Here is an 18,750-nt window from a genome sequence, read left to right on the forward strand (position 1 = left end):
TTAAAAATGTATACCTTTTCATATATTGCGTGGGTAAAATTGTAACCTTTTCCCATATTGGTTGGTTTTCGTGGGGTGTGTTGGAAAAGTGGAATATTTAAGGCTAAGATTCTGTATGTAATGTTAACTTACGGCTAGACTTTCGGCTGTGAAAAAATGACAGGGCTTTTCATATACAAGTAATTGGAACTTTATCGACCTTATCATATATTTCTGATAGTTTTCCCCACCTATTCCCATATTTTCAAGCTGGAAAAAGTGACCTATTCCAGCGGCACGTCCTATCACCTTGTATATAGGAAGTGCCCCCCCCCCCCCCCGAGTAAAATACACAAATGTATAATACCTTAATTCAGGAGCACAGTCTGTCTTTACCGTAAATAACTTCGAGAATAATATTTAAGTTTACTTTGCTAATCGATGTTCCTGTAATTCAGATTTAAATTTATTTGTGAGACCCCCGTCACTATTTATAATTCACTCAAAGAAAGGGGTTCTCCGTTACTGGGAAAATACAAGGACGTATTGTGTTAGTTAATCTTATCTAATTCAGGATCAATTTATCGGTTACACTCCCCTATCACCAGTGATTCTTTGTGAACTGACATTCTGAAAAAGGTATACTGTTGACTATCAATTTGCATGATTAGTTACAGATGTCGACTCGGACTACTGCAAAAGACAATAATTCAGTTCACTGATTTAGATTGAATAGTGGTTCGGTTAATCCCCTCTTCCCCAAACAAGTAAGAATTAGGTTACATCTTTTGGTAGTCCAAATAATTATGACGACTAGCAAGGCTATTTTATTTTTTTATGCCCCCGCCGTAGCGGTGGGGGCATTAAGTTTTACCCTTGTCCGTCTGTACGTACATACGTCCGTACGTCCCAAAATTGGTTTCCGTTCTCTAACTTGAGTCTGCCTCAACCAAATGTAAAAGTAAAAACTTATACACAATGCTTATTACCACAAAACACAGATCAAGTTTGAATTTTGGTGGCGTCACTTTAACTGTTCTAGAGTTATGCCCCTTTATAAATGGAAAAATTGCAAAATTTTTAGTTTCCGTTCTCTAACTTAAGTTTGCCTCAACCAAATGTTATAAAACTTATACACAATGCTTATTACCACAAGACACAGATCAAGTTTGAATTTTGGTGGCGTCATTTTAACTGTTGTAGAGTTATGCCCCTTTATAAATGGAAAAATTGCAAAATTTTTATTTTCTTCTTAATATCAAGTAATTTTTAAAATTGGAATTATCTTCCTTTGTCAATTATTATAGTAGAATCAACTACAATCAATGCTTTATACAATGCAATGTTTAATTTTGACTTCCACTGATAAAACACAGATCAAGTTGAATTTGGGTAGTGTCACTTTAACCATTATTGAGTTATGCCCCTTTATAAATTGAAAGATTGCAAATTTTTAGTTTCCATTCTGTAACTTAAGTTTGCCCCAACCAAACATTATGAAACCTATACCCAATATTCATTACCACAAAACTAAGATCAAGTACAAATTTTTTGTTTCCGTTTTCTAACTTTAGTTTGCCTCAACCAAATGTAATGAAACTTATACACAATGCTTATTACTACATAATACAGATTAAGTACGAAATTTGGTGGCGACACTTTTACCATTCTTGAGTAATGTCCCTTTAAAAACATAAAAAATGCTGAATTTTTCGTTTCTGTTCTCTACTTAAGTTAGCCTCAACCAAATGTTATGAGACTTACACACAATGCTTATTTCCACAAAACTCAGATCAAGTTCAAATTTGGGTAGCGTCACTTTTACCGTTCTTCAGTTATGTCCCTTTATAATTTTTCTATCTATCTACCTTCATATTTCCGCACTCAGTCACAACTTTGACTATTACGTGCCCAGAATAAAGTTAAAATAGCCTTGCAAGACGTCATAATTATTTGGACTAATCTTTTGGCAAATATGGTCGTACCACAGGGGTTTGTTACAATTTGCTGGGTTTTCTATCCTTACGAACCCTGAAAAACTTACCAGGCCAGGTGATAAAAAATCTGTCTCCCCTTTTTATCCCACCAGAAAATCAAAAGGTTGTCTCCTTACACCTACATGACAAAAACATATACAAATATGGTATCATTGCCAATGTGACGGCTCTTCAACAGAAACTAAAAAAGTAGAAGTTAACAACTATATAGGTCACTGTACAGATTTCAACAATGGGCTAAAAAGCCAAACTGCGTAATAAGCTACAAAAGGCTAAAATAGATAGACAATATCTGAAAAGGGTAGAAATGTTCAGAATGTTGAAAAAAAAATCTACTGTCCATTTGCATCAAAACTGGCAGCTGACTCATAGGAGTTGTTGCCTTAAATACAGATTTTAACCATTTATTTTTTCTTCATATTTCTTGAATTTGCCTTTTTATCTCGAAAACTGTAATAATTAAAGAGAAACTTAAATCTTATTAAAAAGTTATTGCTTTTCAATGATGATTTTGATCCAGTTTTTGCAAAAACTTGGAAACTTTAAATCTTGGGTAAACTCCTTATGTTATACTGCCTGGTCTCGTGGTAGCGTGTTCACCTCACATGCAGAAGGTTGTTTATTTTGAACACAACCGGGTAAAACCAAAGACTTTAAAGTTGGTATTTGCTGCTTCCCCCCTATGCACGCAGTATTATTAAGAAATAAGAGCAAACACTGGTTTGTTCAGAGTCAGAATAATGTGTCAAGGTAAGGTGACATGTCTCTCTGAGAACTAGTGTAAGAGATAAATTGTCTGGTCAGACAAATATAACTAGTATAAAAAGTCCATGGATACAGAATTTACTAATATATTTAGTCCGATGTCAGTAATTTATGTCCCCAGACTAATTTTCCTAGTCCATGACATCACTATTCCTAGGTAAAAATGTCCAGTTTTTCTAATACTGTATGCAACATGTCAAGTATATTTGGTGTATGAAAATTTTTAAGGATGTACATGTTAGTCTGGCATGTTTTATTCGACCTTGACCTCATTTTTATGGTTCATTGCTCAATGTTATTTTATTGTTTTTTGGTCAGTTTTTCTATTTTCTTATTTTCAAATTAGCAATAGGTCAACTATATTTGGTGTATGGAATGATTGTAAGGTGCATATGTCTGACTGAGAAGTTTCATCTTACCTTGACTTTATTTTCATAGTACATTGGACAATGTTTAGTTTTTGTGGTTTTTTTCGGATACTGTAAGCAAAAACATGAATAAGGCCCCTATATTTGGTGAATGGAATGATTGTGAGATGCACATGTCTGTCTGGCATGTTTTATATGACCTTGACCTCATTTTCATGGTTCATTGGTCAATGAAAAGTTTGCATTGTTTTGTCAGTTTATCATATGCTTTAAGCAACAAGTAAATTATATTTGGCGGATGTAACGATTGTAAGGTGTTCATGTCTGTCTGGCAGATTCATATAACCATGATCGCATTTTATGGTTCTTTGGTCAATGCTAAGTTTTCTTGGTTTTTTATACGACCGCAAAAAATTGGTATGACGTTGGCGTTGTCGTGGTCCGAAGACATATTGGTTTTCGCACTCTAAATTTAGTTTAAGTGAATGGATCTCTATGAAATTTTACCATAAGGACTGATTTTGGGGGTTATGGTACCAACAGTTAAGGGAAAAGGGACCAAAAATAAGCATTTTTGTAACTTCCAGACATAACTTGTGTGTTAGTGTATGGATCTCTCTGACATTGTACCACAAGGTTCCATATCACACAGGGAATGCTTGGATTGATTTTGGGGGTAATTGCCTCAAAATATAAGGAATTAGGGGCCAAAAAAGGGGCAAAAAACAAGCATTTTTCTAGTTTCATGACAATAACTTGTGTGTAAGTGTATGGATCTTTCTGAAATTGTATTACAAGGTTTCATATCACAAAGGGAATGCTGGAATTGAGTTTGGGGGTAATTGCCCAAAATGTTTAGGAATAAGGGGCCAAAAAGGGGCCAAAAATAAGCATTTTTCTAGTTTCCAGACAATAACTTGTGTTCAAGTCTAAGGATCTCTCTGAAATTGTACTGCAAGGTACCATACCACAAAGGGAAGGCTGGGATTGATTTTGGGGGCAATTGCTTTAAAATTGTAGGAATAAGGGGCCAAAGAAGGGGCAAAAAACAAGAATTCTTCTAGTTTCATGACAATAACTTGTGTGTAAGTGTATGGATCTTTCTGAAATTGTACTACAAGGTTCCATATCACAAAGGGAAAGCTGGGTTTGAGTTTGGGGGTAATTGCCCTAAACGTTTAGGAATTTGGGGCCAAAAAAACAAGCATTTTTCTAGTTTCCAGACAATAACTTGTGTATAAGTGTATGGATCTTTCTGAAATTGTACTGCAAGGTACCATACCACAAAGGGAAGGCTGGGATTGAGTTTGGGGTGATGAATCATAAGGGGGTTCAAAAAATTTTTGGGGGGGGGGATTTTTTTTCCTTTTTTTTTCTTTAAAATTTTCCATTTTAAATTGGTTATTTCTGATTTATATATAAAAGCAAATAATAATGATATGGTTTGAATAGGTAAATTAAAATTTTTAAGTTCTTAGACCACATTCATTCTGTGTCAGAAACCTATGCTGTGTCAAATATTTAATCACAATCCAAATTCAGAGCTGTATCAAGCTTGAATGTTGTGTCCATACTTGCCCCAACTGTTCAGGGTTCGACCTCTGCGGTCGTATCAAGCTGCGCCCAGCGGAGCATTTTATTCATTTTATCAGATATTATAAGCATATGTCTACTTGTTGGTGTATGGAATGACTGCAAGGTGTCATATAAAAATAAGAAGATGTCTGTCTGCCAAGTTTAATATTACTGAGACCTTATTTTCATAGAATATTGATAATATCAAGCAAAAATGATGAGCAAGACAAGATACAAATGATCCAAAATTGTCAGTTGCCTACTCATTATGTAATAGTAGTTATTGTCATCAAATGATAATGTTTACCCTTTTATGTGTAGGGCAAGAACATTAAAGATAAAGGGAAACTATAAACAAAAGAAATTATCAACAAAAATAGATTTACAGACGTCAACAAAGCCTAAATGGTAAGTCCACTTCTATAAAAGTTATTGCCCTTGAATAATGATTATTATGAAAATAAGATGTGGTATGATAAATGAGAAAACTATCCACCAGAGTTCAATTAAGTGGATGTAAGCAATGCAATTACTTATTAGAGGCCAATGATGACCTGTAAATAATGACAGGCAAAATATGGCAGGGTTGATATAAAAATAAGAAGCGGTACGATTGCCAATGAGACTTTTCTCCAATAGAGATCAAATGACATTAAATTTAACAAAATTAGTTCACTGTACAGCCTTCGACAATGAGCAAACCCTATACTGCATAGTAATCCATAAAAGGCCATGAAATAACAAATGTAAAACAATTCAATAAGGGCATGGTGTCTATCCATGCTAAACATGCTTGGGGGAAACACCACAAAGGTGAAAGCCAAGTGCCTGATTTTTGCACAAAACAATAAACAAAAAACAAATATGATATATAGCAACAATTGACAACCACTGAATAATAGACCCCTGACTTGGGACAGACACTTACAAAATGTGGCATGGTTTAACATGTTTGCTGGCGCCAAATCCTCTAATTAAGGACAGTGGTGTAAGTGTCAGTTCAATATAAAAACTATAAAATCAGTTGAAAAGGGTTTTTTTCTGCTCTTGGGTCAGGTTATTTTGATACATTCCCGTTTTCATTCTCAATTTTATTAACTCATTAGAATGCAACAAAGCAGAAAAACAGCTACCAAAAACACAGACCGGATGTGGCTGGAAATTTATTCTTTCCCTTTAACAAAAAAGACTCAACATACAGATCTATTAGTACTCGCAGTTACTGACAGCTAATTCAAAGCAAATATCAACTAATAAAATAAACATTTAGTGAGCACCCAACCCACCCCTAACCTGGGACAGTGGTTTTAATAACAGCACAACATTTGAACAAACTGTAAACATTTGTTGCAATTGGCTTAACTCAAAAGACTGCAACAAGGCACAAAAAACAACTAATATGAAAACCATAGACACAAAGCACTGAAATAAGAGTTCTTACAATTTTAAATATTCAAATGAAATTTTTATCAAAATGTACATAAACAAGATAAAATAGCCATTTTATTGCTGTATTTCTCTTCATTTATAATTTTTGAGTTTTGTGTATTTGTAGGTCAGACATCTTGGTTTTCATGATCATCATTCAACAGGTCAATACTGAACAGCAAACTTAAAGTTGATATTTTTCTACATAGTGTGACTTTTTTATTAATTTGAAATGGAATGTGGTTTTTTTTCCTACATAAGAAAGAGGAAATTTCAACATAATGACTATAAACAAAAAGGAGTCATATCATCATGATCATAGATGCTCAAGAACTTAATCATGTAAATGCAACAACGTAATTATCAATTGAAAGAAGGGAGGAATGAAAAAATATATAAGTATTTTGTTGTCCAAATGAACTTGCTTTGTCCACTCATTTAAATCGCTCCATCCAATAAAGATGTACGGAGGAAGATTTTTGAAGAACAGATTGCAAAAATGTTTTGTCTAAGAATTGTAGGAACATTCTAGTGGATGAAATAATTTATTTACTTGACTCTTATATAGTGGACTGAATAATTGTTCATAGCAAGCTGAAACAAGAAAACTAAAACTTAACAGGAAAAGTGTTTATTTTATAAATTTACAAATATAAATGTAATATTATGAACACCACAAAGGAATAAGATTCAAATCGTTTGCATATTCATGTATTGCAATGGAACTATAACAAAGAAAACTTTACCTCATGAAAAGAGTAAACTATTAACTGTACTTTGTCAATTTATTCAGTCAGAATATGAAATATTTTTTTCAGTTCTATTTTTCATAATAAAACAAAGAAGACAAAGATTTCAAATCAATATTTTTTTCTTTTATTAAGACGTCATAATTTTATTTCAGTTAAAGGATTTTATTTTTTGACTTTAAATATTATTATATTTCCAAAATAATAATAATCTTTATTGTCATATAAACAAATTAAAAACATGTTTGTGACAAAATGAAAAAAACCAAAATACACTCATATATATATTATAAACTTTTTACTACCAAACAGAATTCATTGTAACATACACATTACTGTATATTTATAATTTGAATTCCATAGGATTTTATTTTGTCCCATGGGATATTGAAAATCCCATGGGATAATTATAGTCCCATGGGATTTTTTTTGTCCCATGGGACAACAAATATCCCATGGGACTACAATTATCCCATGGGATCCAAAAAAATCCTATGGGATTTAACTAAAATCCCATGGGATAATGGTCAATCCCATGGGATTTGCCCTATCCCATGGGATATTGAAAATCCCATGTTTTTCTAAATCAAATTACAAAATATATATAATAATAACAGCAGAAAAGCAATGAAATTATTGAATCCCATGTAATTCCGCACATTTTGGTTATTTACACGACACTGTAGGTCTAAGGAGAGGCGGCGGCGGATTTGCAAATGAGTGTTTTGCAAATTAAAAGTGTCCAGTGTTGAAAGTTCACAATTCAAAATGGGATTAGCATTCAATCATTTTGCCATTCGGGCCTATTCGTGATGACTTTTACTCCTTTGGGAAGGCTATATGGTGACCTATACTAGAGAGTGTGCACGGGTTGGTTACGGAAAAGAGAATAATGGGCAAAAAATATAAAGAATAGAGAAAATGGACCAAAAATTAAACAAAAGAGAATAATGCGGTGTTAGAATATAAAGAATAGAGAATAATTGGCAAAAAGTATAATGATTAGAGAAAAATGACTTAAAACATTAAAAAAAAAAACCCAATCCAGACCATTATAATAGTTGCCTATACCAACGTTTTCTGTCTCCAGTAGATTGTTATTGGTAACCATACGTTTTCTCTTTATTTTTATTACTATCAATTAAGACGTGAGCTTCAAAAATTTGCTAGCATATGGTTACTTATCTTCTTTTGCTCCTGGTGACAAAATGGAAAAATTTTATTAATTTATTGCGTCCAAAGCACTTTTCTGGTTTAATCTTTATCAGGAGGGTTAGGAGGGGGACAAACAACAGTACATTTCACCTGTTGGTACTGTAGCGTCACTCCTCTTTCATTTTCTTAAGCCTGTTTTTTTTTTTATTTACACCAGGTTAGACTTTTCATTTTCAAAACCTGTCTATCCCCCACTACTCCCCCGTGCAAAATAATATAATTTTATTAATGGTGGCCCTTTATGATTAACAATAATTGAAGAAAAAAAAATAAATATGCATACAGCTACCGACGACAACAACAGAATTAAAGGCTCCTGACTTCAAACAGACCAATATATTCGAGTGATATTCCCCAACTCATACCTGGGTGGTGTAAAAATTAGTTCATAAGAACAGAGTTGTCTTTCACATGAACCACGTAAAACATTGGTTAATAGTTACTTCGGTATAAATGATTGAGAAATTAAGAAGGTAAAAAAAAGCAAATATTAAAATTAAGACAGTATTCATACAATAACTACAACTTGGATACAGTCACTTTGTTCAGTTAAGAGTTTGATTTTGACAAATAGATTTCCGATAATTGTTCTGCATAAAACCCTATGGGAAAGCACATTGACATAGTTTTCTAAACGTTTTTTGGAACCCAATGACATTGCATAGTGTTGCAAACTATAATGTGAAGATGTGCATGAAATTGCGGAGGTTATGGGAATTTCGGTCTGGTCAAACCAAAGTTTTTAAAATTGTTTTTTGCTGCTTCTCTACAAGCACGCGGCATTAATAAATTAAAGCAGAGACTTGTCGGCTCGGAGTCAAAATATTGAATCCGCGTATGATAACATGTCTTCCTGCGAACTATAACATCGCGAAGTAGCACGTCACGCTCAGTGTGTCGGTATAATCAACAGCAGGGTTAATAATTCATATTACAATAACATGTTCTCGTCCTGAATATGCATTTAATTTGCCACTGGACATTAAAAAGCCATCGTTCATTACCATCTCATGCACAACCTTGCATAAAAGAGTGATTTTGCGGTCGTATAATGGTATGACGTTTGTCGTCGTTTTCCGAAGACATTTGGTTTCCAAACAATAACTGGAGTATACATGTAAGTGTATGGATCTTTATGAAATTGTACCACAAAGTTTCATACTACATAAGGAAGGTTGGAATGGATTTGAGGGTTTTTGTCCCAACTTTGTAGGAATTAAGGGGGAAAATACCATTTTTCTTGTTTCAGGACAATAACTTAATTATAAGTGTATGGATCTCTATGAATTTGTATTTCAAGGTTCCATACTTCATAAGGAATGTTGAGACTGATTTTGGGGGTTATGGTCCAAAACGTTCAAGAATTACGGACCAAAACATCGGTAAAAAAAAACTAGGAGTTTCTGGTTTCCGGACAATAACTTCAGTATAAGTCTAAAATGAATCGTTTTAGGAAAAAGGGTTTAAAAACAATACTTTTCTTATACTTTACATACATTGCTCATATCTTGACCAATTCAATGGGGTTTAATTCATAGTCTTGAACTCTTGAGTTTTTTTATATGCAGAATCTAACCGTGTATTTATAGGTTCTTATTTTGGGGTCCGTTTTCAATTTGGTCCACATGAAGGTCCAAAGGGTCCAAAATTAAACTTTGCTTGATTTTAACAAATAAAATAGACTATTATGGTTCTATGCTTTGGTGAATCTAACGGTGTATTTAGATTTTTGATTTTGGGCCCGGTTTTCAAATTGGTCCACATTAAGGTCCAAAGCGTTCATAATCAATTTTTAAATTAGTTTGATTTTAACAAAAGTTGAAATCAAGGGGTCTTTTGATTACTTAATCTACGCATGTATGTTGGATATTGGATCATGATAGGTAAATATCCAATTTCATTTTTTACAGCGGATGACCGTGAGGGCATTCCGGTGTTATGTTGCCACAGACATTTCTACCCACATGACTTGCGTTTTTGACTGACAACCGAACGTATTTCGTATAATTACGCGGATATCATGGAGTGCAAAATAACACTCCTTATCGCTTGTTATATACTAATTTCATCAACAAATATTCATGAAAATAATTTTAAGAACATAGATAAATGAAAATGTTTTGTCGTGAGAAATATATTTATCATACTTGTAGAAAATAATGATATAATTGTACACCTTGATAAAACTTATTTGTACATATATTTATTCATTAAATTTGAAGAATTGGCCTTTTCAGAATCTAAAGAACCATGGGTAATCTCATTGTTTGTACACCAAAAAGAAAATAAATTTACGTCATTGGTTCAATTTCCTTTGATTAGGACGTTTTAAACCAATCATAACGTTTTGGTGTACGCTTTTGAAAATATTACCCAGAATGCATTAGATTCTGAAATGGCGAATTGTCTTAGCCGTGTGATATGACTTTCGTTATCAACTGTTTCCGGTATATATCAACTGCTTCCGGTTTATATCGACTGCTTCCGGTTATTATCGCATGCTTTTCTTAAATGTTATCGCAAAGCATTTCGACGTCATTCTGTAAATTCCGGAAAATAAAACCTCAGTGGTACATTTTAGTGAAAAACATAACTAAGTAGAATAAAAGAACGAATATTTAGAAACAGGAACATTTTTATATTAAAAAAATGAAAAACAAATAATACAATAAATGAATTTTATAAAGTTTTAAAAAGGTTTTCTTGTCTGTATGGCTTCTGCTGAAGTATATGATAAAAAGAACATAACATGTCATTTTTCATATCAGACTCCTTATAAGCCTATGGTCAAAATCATCCCTCGAGCCTGTCGGCTCTCGGACTGATATCATGACCTATTGCTGATAAGGGGTCTGATATGAAAAATGCCATGTTATAATCTATATTTATCATATACTTAGAGCAAATAACATATAGTTTTTACAGTATGATAATAGCATTAAATTTACGTGAATTCCATATTTTTCCGAAATGTTGTTTAGCGGGCTGATATGAAAAATTTATCACATGCTTCAACTATTATCACATGGCAAATTCCGGAAAATACACCTGAATGGTACATTTTTCAGTGAAAAACATTACAATTAAAGTCGGGTACTAAACAATTATTACGATACAATATAATTATAACATATTATGTAAAATGCAAAAAAAATTTAATAAAAATGATACAATAAATGCATTTTTAAAAGTTTCCAGCATAATTTAGAAAGTTACTTTACAAATGTTAACTTTTCCAAACAGTGTTCATTATGTTTTGTTGTATATTTATCGTCAATATAAAAATATATCATGCTGTTGTTCTTTTCCTCTGTTGATGCATATGATACATTGATGATAGAAAGATTTCATATCGGATGTACTACATTTGGCGTCCGTAAACTTTTCACTTTTTGAACTTCTACGTGAGAACCACTAAAAAGTATCAATATATTAAACTATTATTTTCCCCATTGTTGAAGCATATGATAAAAAGATCATAACATGGCATATCAGATGTATAATCAGCCCTCGGTCAATATCAGCCCTCGCGCCTTCGGCTCTTGGGCTGATATTGAACCTTGGGCTTATAATACATCTGATATGAAAAATGCCATGTAATAATCTGATAATATCAATAACAAATCAAGAATACCGAAAATTTGTGTTAACGTATGCGGAAGAATATCTTAGGAACGTTTTGCAACAAACGTGGGAAAATATGAATGCCTACTCAAATCCGATCTATTAGAAAAACTAATTATTACAGAAGAGTGTCCACCATGCACTTACACTGCACTATCATTAGAATAGTAGAATAGAATGATATACAAATGGATGAAAATTATATATAACTGTTTTACAAATATTGATATAATATATAACACCAAACCAGAGTATACAGATAACAAATGATTATATCACTACAATATAACAGTTATTATGGTGAGCTTGAATTTCCTGTCATTTATTCATCATCCACACACTAACTTGTCTCAGAAAAAAAATATATCTATGTACCTCAACCTTACTTTCAGGTATAGAGATGTGATTTTTTTTTCTGAGACAAGTGCTTGTGACCATCCACCAGTACTTGCGGTCATCCGATGTATTCAGTTCTTCAGTACTTTGATTTAAGTTCTCAGACCACATTCATTCTGTGTCAGAAACCTATGATATGTCAAATATTAAATTATTTTAATCACTATAAAAATTCAGAGTTGTATTGCACAATTGATAGAAAGTGTAAGTAGATTCACAGTTAAAAATAGATACCGCATTAAATTTTAATCTTATAGAAGAAATTATGTATAAATAAAGTTTGAAATTTTCTATTCAATAATAGATCGTTTTGAAAAATAATTAAAGGTAAGTTTTATGAATTTTTTTAAAAGATATTGTATTATTGATGAGTGATTTTTTGTGAATTGTTTTTTTTTTAATTTCTTTTGTAAATATTTTTAAGAACTTGGTGGTAGGTTTGTTTTTATTCTATATAAATTAATTTTCAGAATGCTATATATATATATATATATATATATGAGTCTAAAAGATTGTGTAACAATACCGATAAATAGATGGAAAACAAAACACTAAAAAGTGTTGAATATCATCGCACAAATATGGAAAAACTGAACAGATGATATAAATTATAAAATAATTGCAAATATTTCGGCTCAACAAATGGCCTTCCTCAGTGTTAAAAGTTTTAACAATACTGATATATAATGTATAAGGTGTAAACATAGATCAATAATAATACAGGTAAGTTTTGGTCGATTGATTTTAATCCAAAATCCTGAATATCATAATAGACCTTTTCAATAACTCTCGACACCGACTAATGACACCTACAGTTTACAGGTAAAATGAAGGGGTCGTCTCAAAACTAAAAATCATTCATGAATAGTATTACTTTTACACCTTCGATTTATCGTTTTACACTATTTTGACGAAAGAACATATTTCAAACAAATATGAACTATATCTCTATCTTTTGTATAGCATTCTTATTACATGTAGTTATACGACATTTTACGTTGAATTTATTAAACCTTCAAGTAAATAATTACTGCAATCAATTCACATAATCTGCCTTTTTTTTCTTCTTAAATTTCATGATTATGTGAGTATTTAGATAAGCGAGTCTGTCAACGCAGATTGTTCCACATGCCAATTGCGATTAATTCGCTTTTGTAATGCTATTTATGAAATTTGCTGAAGGAACATTGTAACAGGACTACCGTCCGTCCGCTAGAGTTGTGTTTCTCAACCGATCTTCACGTCACTTGTTGAACACATTCAATTTTGGGAGGGGTAAAAGCCTATTTGTTTAAAGGTCAAAGGAAAAGGCCACATCGATAATTTAGTTACGAGAAACTACTCCGCTTTAAGATACCATGTTAAAATTGAGATGTTTCCTTAATGAACTGGAAACATTAACGGCACCATTTTTTTCTGCGCCACATGCGCATTTTTACAATTAATGTCTCTTCAGTGATGCGTATGGTATTTATATCCCAACAGAGCTTGTTGTCATTGCAGTGTCTTTTTGACAGCGCCGAACTGATTGACCGTTATAGGTTGTCCGTGTCCCGAAAGACGTGAACATACCTTTTCCCTGTCGTAGATTCCTTTCCTTTCCTTTCCCTGTTCCTGAAAAATGACCTTCGTGTGTCTTGCAAGAAGCGAGAACTGCTTACCCTTCCCCTTTTCAGGACATAGCTTTGGTTTTCTACTCTTTTCTATTTTTTCCATGCATTAAGGTTTTTAAATGTCATCTCTGACCATACATAGGGGAGATTTAAGATCCCAATTATACTAGTGAAACCCCGCCGCATGTTTTATGTGCCTGAAACAATTCCTAAACAAGTTGGTCATTGCAACTGGTAAGTGTTTGTCACAATAGAATATTTAGTTTACAATTTGATATTTTGACATCATGCTTCGCTCTCATATTTATTTCCTTTTTATTCGATCAAAGATAGTAACTTTGTTTCCTTTTTTTTTTTGGGGGGGGGGGGGGGGGTGGATATTGGGGTTTAAAATCTGCGGTAACTGAATGTCTGTTTTATATGTTGCATTGTGTGATTTTTTTTCCTACTGCAGAAGTCATAAACATAGCAAGAGAACGAAAAAAAGCTTACGATTTGAATCTGAATCTGAATCAGAAGAGACACCAAGGGCCTTTTAAAATCTTGATATCTATTTTGTTATGAGTACCATTGAGACATTGGAAGCCAAAATTAACAGACATTGTAGAAACATGTACCGCCCTAGTCAACAGATATAAAAGATTGATTAATTAAACATCAACTACAAAAATACAGGTATTTTTTTTTTTTTTAATTTTTCAACTCGACGTCTAAAAGAAATGAAACATTGAAGTCCTTTCTTTTCTTCATAGTCAATTCACAAATAAATTTAGTTTTGATAAACAAATACCTAATAAACAAAATAAGGTACGGTACACAACAATTGCTTATATACACGTCATATTGGATAGTGGTCTCATTGGCAATCAAAATAATCATATGCGATCAATAATATTTTTTTAATTTTATTTTTGAGACGACCCTTCATATCTCACCTGTCGTAGTCGTTCTCAACTGTAGGTGTAGACAATTGTTGAAAAGGTCTAATATAAATATATTATGATATTCAGGATTTTGGATTAAAATCAATCGACCAAAACTTACCTGTATTATTATTAAATATATTATGATATTCAGGATTTTGGATTAAAATCAATCGACCAAAACTTACCTGTATTATTATTGATCTATGTTTACACCTTATACATTATATATCAGTTTTGTTAAAACTTTTAACACTGAGGAAGGCCATTTGTTGAGCCGAAATATTTGCAATTATTGTATAATTTATATCATCTGTTCAGTTTTTCCATCTTTGTGCGATGATATTCAACACTTTTTAGTGTTTTGTTTTCCATCTATTTATCGGTATTGTTACACAATCTTTTAGACTCATATAATTTTCCCTGTTTGTGTAGTATTGTCAATTTTGATAATCCAATACCTATTAAGTTTACTGGTTGGTAGATTCTTATAGACTCTATATATATATATATATATATATATATATATATATATATATATATATATATATATATATATATATAAACAAGTCTAAATTGAAAACAACGTTCAAACCTAGTATGATTGCGTTGGATAAAAACCGCAATTTTTATACGTGTGCATGCAAAACAAATTTCTTGTTAGAGGGGTCTAAAGACAGCACAAACAACATTTTCCAAAAGACCAAAAAAGTGGAAAAGTATATTTTAACAAAACGCATTTGACTAAAAGGTCGAACAACAAACGTTCTTAAATCCTGCTGACTGCTATTGGCGATTGCCAAATAAACGGATCACAAGGTGTAGTAAATGGATCTTAACTATAAATTTAATATAAACAGAAAACAATAAACTTGCGGCAAAGATGTTATACCGCAAAACAAAGGTGCAAAGATTTTTTGTACACCATATCTGGATTTCGACAATTAATGTCTCTTCAGTGATGTTAGGAATCGAAACGGTTTTTGGAAGGCCACATAATTTACTTCAATTTAGGATAGACTCTTGAATTTTGAGGAGTCAAAATAGGATGAACGGATCATATAAACCCGAAGGCAAATATAATACAAGCCCAAACGAAAAAATATAAACAAGTCTAAATTGAAAACAACGTTCAAACCTATGATTGCGGTGGATAAAAACCGCAATTTTTATACGTGTGCATGCAAAACAAATTTCTTATTAGAGGGGTCTAAATACAGCACAAACAACATTTTCCAAAAGACCAAAAAAGTGAAAAAGTATATTTAAACAAAACGCATTTGACTAACAGGTCGAACAACAAATGTTCTTAAATCCTGCTGACTGCCATTGGGGATTGCCAAATAAACGGATCACAAGGTGTAATAAATGGATCTTAACTATAAATTTAATATAAACAGAAAACAATAAACTTGCGGCAAAGATGTTATACCGCAAAACAAAGGTGCAAAGATTTTTTGTACACCATATCTGGATTTCGACAATTAATGTCTCTTCAGTGATGTTAGGAATCGAAACGGTTTTTGGAAGGCCACATAATTTACTTCAATTTAGGATAGACTCTTGAATTTTGAGGAGTCAAAATATGATGAACGGATCATATAAACCCGAAGGCAAATATAATACAAGCCCAAACGAAAAAATATAAACAAGTCTAAATTGAAAACAACGTTCAAACCTATGATTGCGGTAGATAAAAACCGCAATTTTTATACGTGTGCATGCAACACAAATTTCTTGTTATAGGGGTCTAAATACAGCAAAAACAACATTTTCCAAAAGACCAAAAAAGTGAAAAAGTATATTTTTACAAAACACATTTGACTAATATATAATTCTTTTATGAACCTAACCCCTTGACAAACTTAGCTGTTTTTGTCCATTGATAAATACTAGTGGATTAAATTCTTGGTGCTGAATCTAACCTTGTACAAATGTATATAGATTTTGGATATTGGACCACATTCTGTACGTGCCTGTCTCAAGTAAGGAGCCTGCAGTACAGTGGTTGTCGTTGGTTCTTGTCTGTCATATTTGTTTTTCGTTAATTGTTTTGTTTAAACTTAGGCCGTTAGTTTTCTCAACCGAATTGTTTCATATTTTTCATGTTGGGACCTTTTATAGCCTACTATTTGGTAGAATGTTTTTTCTCATTGTTGAAGGCCTTACTGTTACCTTTAATTGCTTACATCAACTTATTTGAACCTTGGTGGATAGTTGTCTCAGTGGCAGTTATACCTCATCTCCTTATTTTATAAAAGTCCAATTTTTTAATTTTTCAGGTATTTGACAACATTTATTCTGTGTCAAAAATCTATGCTGTGTCAAATATTTAATCAAAATTCCAATTCAGAGCTGTATCAAGCTTGAATTTAGTGTCCATACTTGTCAACTGCAAAAGCCACCAAGGGACGGTGGTGCATGGCAAACTGGGAGTTAGACGCACATTGTATACATACTAGTATTTATAATTTGATTAAAATACCTCGTACCTGATGAAGAGGGGTTACCATACATTGTATTTTGACTCCAGGCTGCACCAAGGGAACATGTCATACACAATTTACTTGTGAAAAGAACACTGGAAAAAAAAGTGCTTTAAAAAAGCCAATACGTGCAGAATATCAACCGTCAAGTAGCTGAATATGATTAATTTTACGTTAAATGAAAAGACTTTAAACTATATTTCATCTGTAATGCTAATAGCACACTTAAACTTTAAATCTAGTACAGAAATGAACTCCAATAAAGCATGTGCATTATTTAACGTTACGTTCATTTTTAACGACGTTTTTCTCACAATAACTTTAAACCTCCATGATAGAAAGGAAGGATATAGGGTATCCATACATGACACAAAATCAGAACATGTACAGCAAAAAACACAATTCTAGTTCTTACCGTTAGCCAAACTAGTTTAAACACAACAGTTTTACTATTTTTATTGTCGTTCTTTTTCTCCATTTTAAATTAACTTATATAATCGCATTTACTCTCATCAACTCAATCTTAGTTGATCTGCACTGATGTTTAAACTTGTCCGAGATACATATTAAGCTAAGACGAGGAGCATATACGCTTCCGTATATATTTGCTGTCGTTATGTTCTTACATGAAACACGTATCTACTGTACAAAAAGAACGCATCAAATAATTGTAAATAATTTTATAATAGGAAGACTAATGGCCAATTTCCCCCCTGAATTTTATTCACACCATGGCCATTTTAAGCTCACCAATTGGCAAAGTGAGCTTTTCTAATAACTTGGCGTCCGTCGTCGTCGTCGTCGTCTGTTGCGTCCGTCGTCCGTCGTCGTCCGTTAACCTTTATAAAAATCTTCTCCTCTAAAACTACTTGGCCAAATTTAAACTAACTTGGCCACAATCATTATTGGGGTATCTAGTTTGAAAAATGTGTTCGATGACTGAAATAGAACATAGGAGAGAAATGCAAGTTTTTGTCTATTATTTCGTAAACCGTTATCAATAGAGAAAATCTGACATGAGCAAAAATGTTCAGAATGTTGAGCTCTGTTGTCCATACATTTCAAGATTGTCAGGCGACTTCTTATAGGAGTTATTGCCCTTAAATGACAAATTTTACCATTTTTATTTCATTTTTGCCTATTATCTTGAAAACTATAAAAGATACAGAGAAACATTAAAATTCAAAAATGATCAGCAAGAAAAGTTCTACAAATAAGTTCAATTGTCGAAATCGTCAGCCGACTCCTTATTAGAGTTATTGCCCTTGGATGATGATTTATACATTTTTTTGCGTTTTTGCCTTACAAATGTACATCTTTAAAATTATAACAGATAGATAGAAACTTTGATATGCAAAAATGATCAGCAAGACAATATCTACAATTAACAATATTGAGGAAATCGTCCGACGTCGCCTTGGAATTATTGCCCTTTAATGAAGATTTTTATCATTTTTGGGGGGTTTTGATTTACATGATAAAAATTATAATAGATAAATAGACACTTTAAATCTCAAAAATGACCGATAAGGCAAGATCTACTAACGAGTCACTTTCCTGCCCTCTTTTGTGTTTTGAGCAAAAACTAGAGAAGATGGAGAGAAACTGTTTTTTTTTAAGCAGACTAAATGA

At 32.5% G+C, this 18,750-nt stretch overlaps 1 long non-coding RNA gene across 3 annotated transcripts; it reads left to right on the forward strand.

The window, feature by feature from the left end:
- The first annotated feature begins 308 nt into the window (after positions 1-308).
- On the forward strand, positions 309-6,966 carry LOC127710101 (uncharacterized). Of its 3 annotated transcripts, none has more exons than XR_007985935.1 (3): positions 309-618; positions 5,006-5,092; positions 6,240-6,966. It is a non-coding gene; the product is annotated as an uncharacterized LOC127710101 (long non-coding RNA). The 3 variants fall into 3 exon arrangements; XR_007985936.1 differs by lacking the exon at positions 309-618 and adding an exon at positions 2,700-3,907 and having other exon boundaries at positions 4,231-5,092; XR_007985934.1 differs by lacking the exon at positions 309-618 and having other exon boundaries at positions 2,700-5,092.
- Positions 6,967-18,750: the final 11,784 nt, after the last annotated feature.

This window comes from Mytilus californianus, unplaced genomic scaffold, assembly GCF_021869535.1.
Source record: "Mytilus californianus isolate M0D057914Y unplaced genomic scaffold, xbMytCali1.0.p SCAF_7, whole genome shotgun sequence".
In the NCBI taxonomy this organism is placed as follows: Eukaryota; Metazoa; Mollusca; class Bivalvia; order Mytilida; family Mytilidae; genus Mytilus; species Mytilus californianus.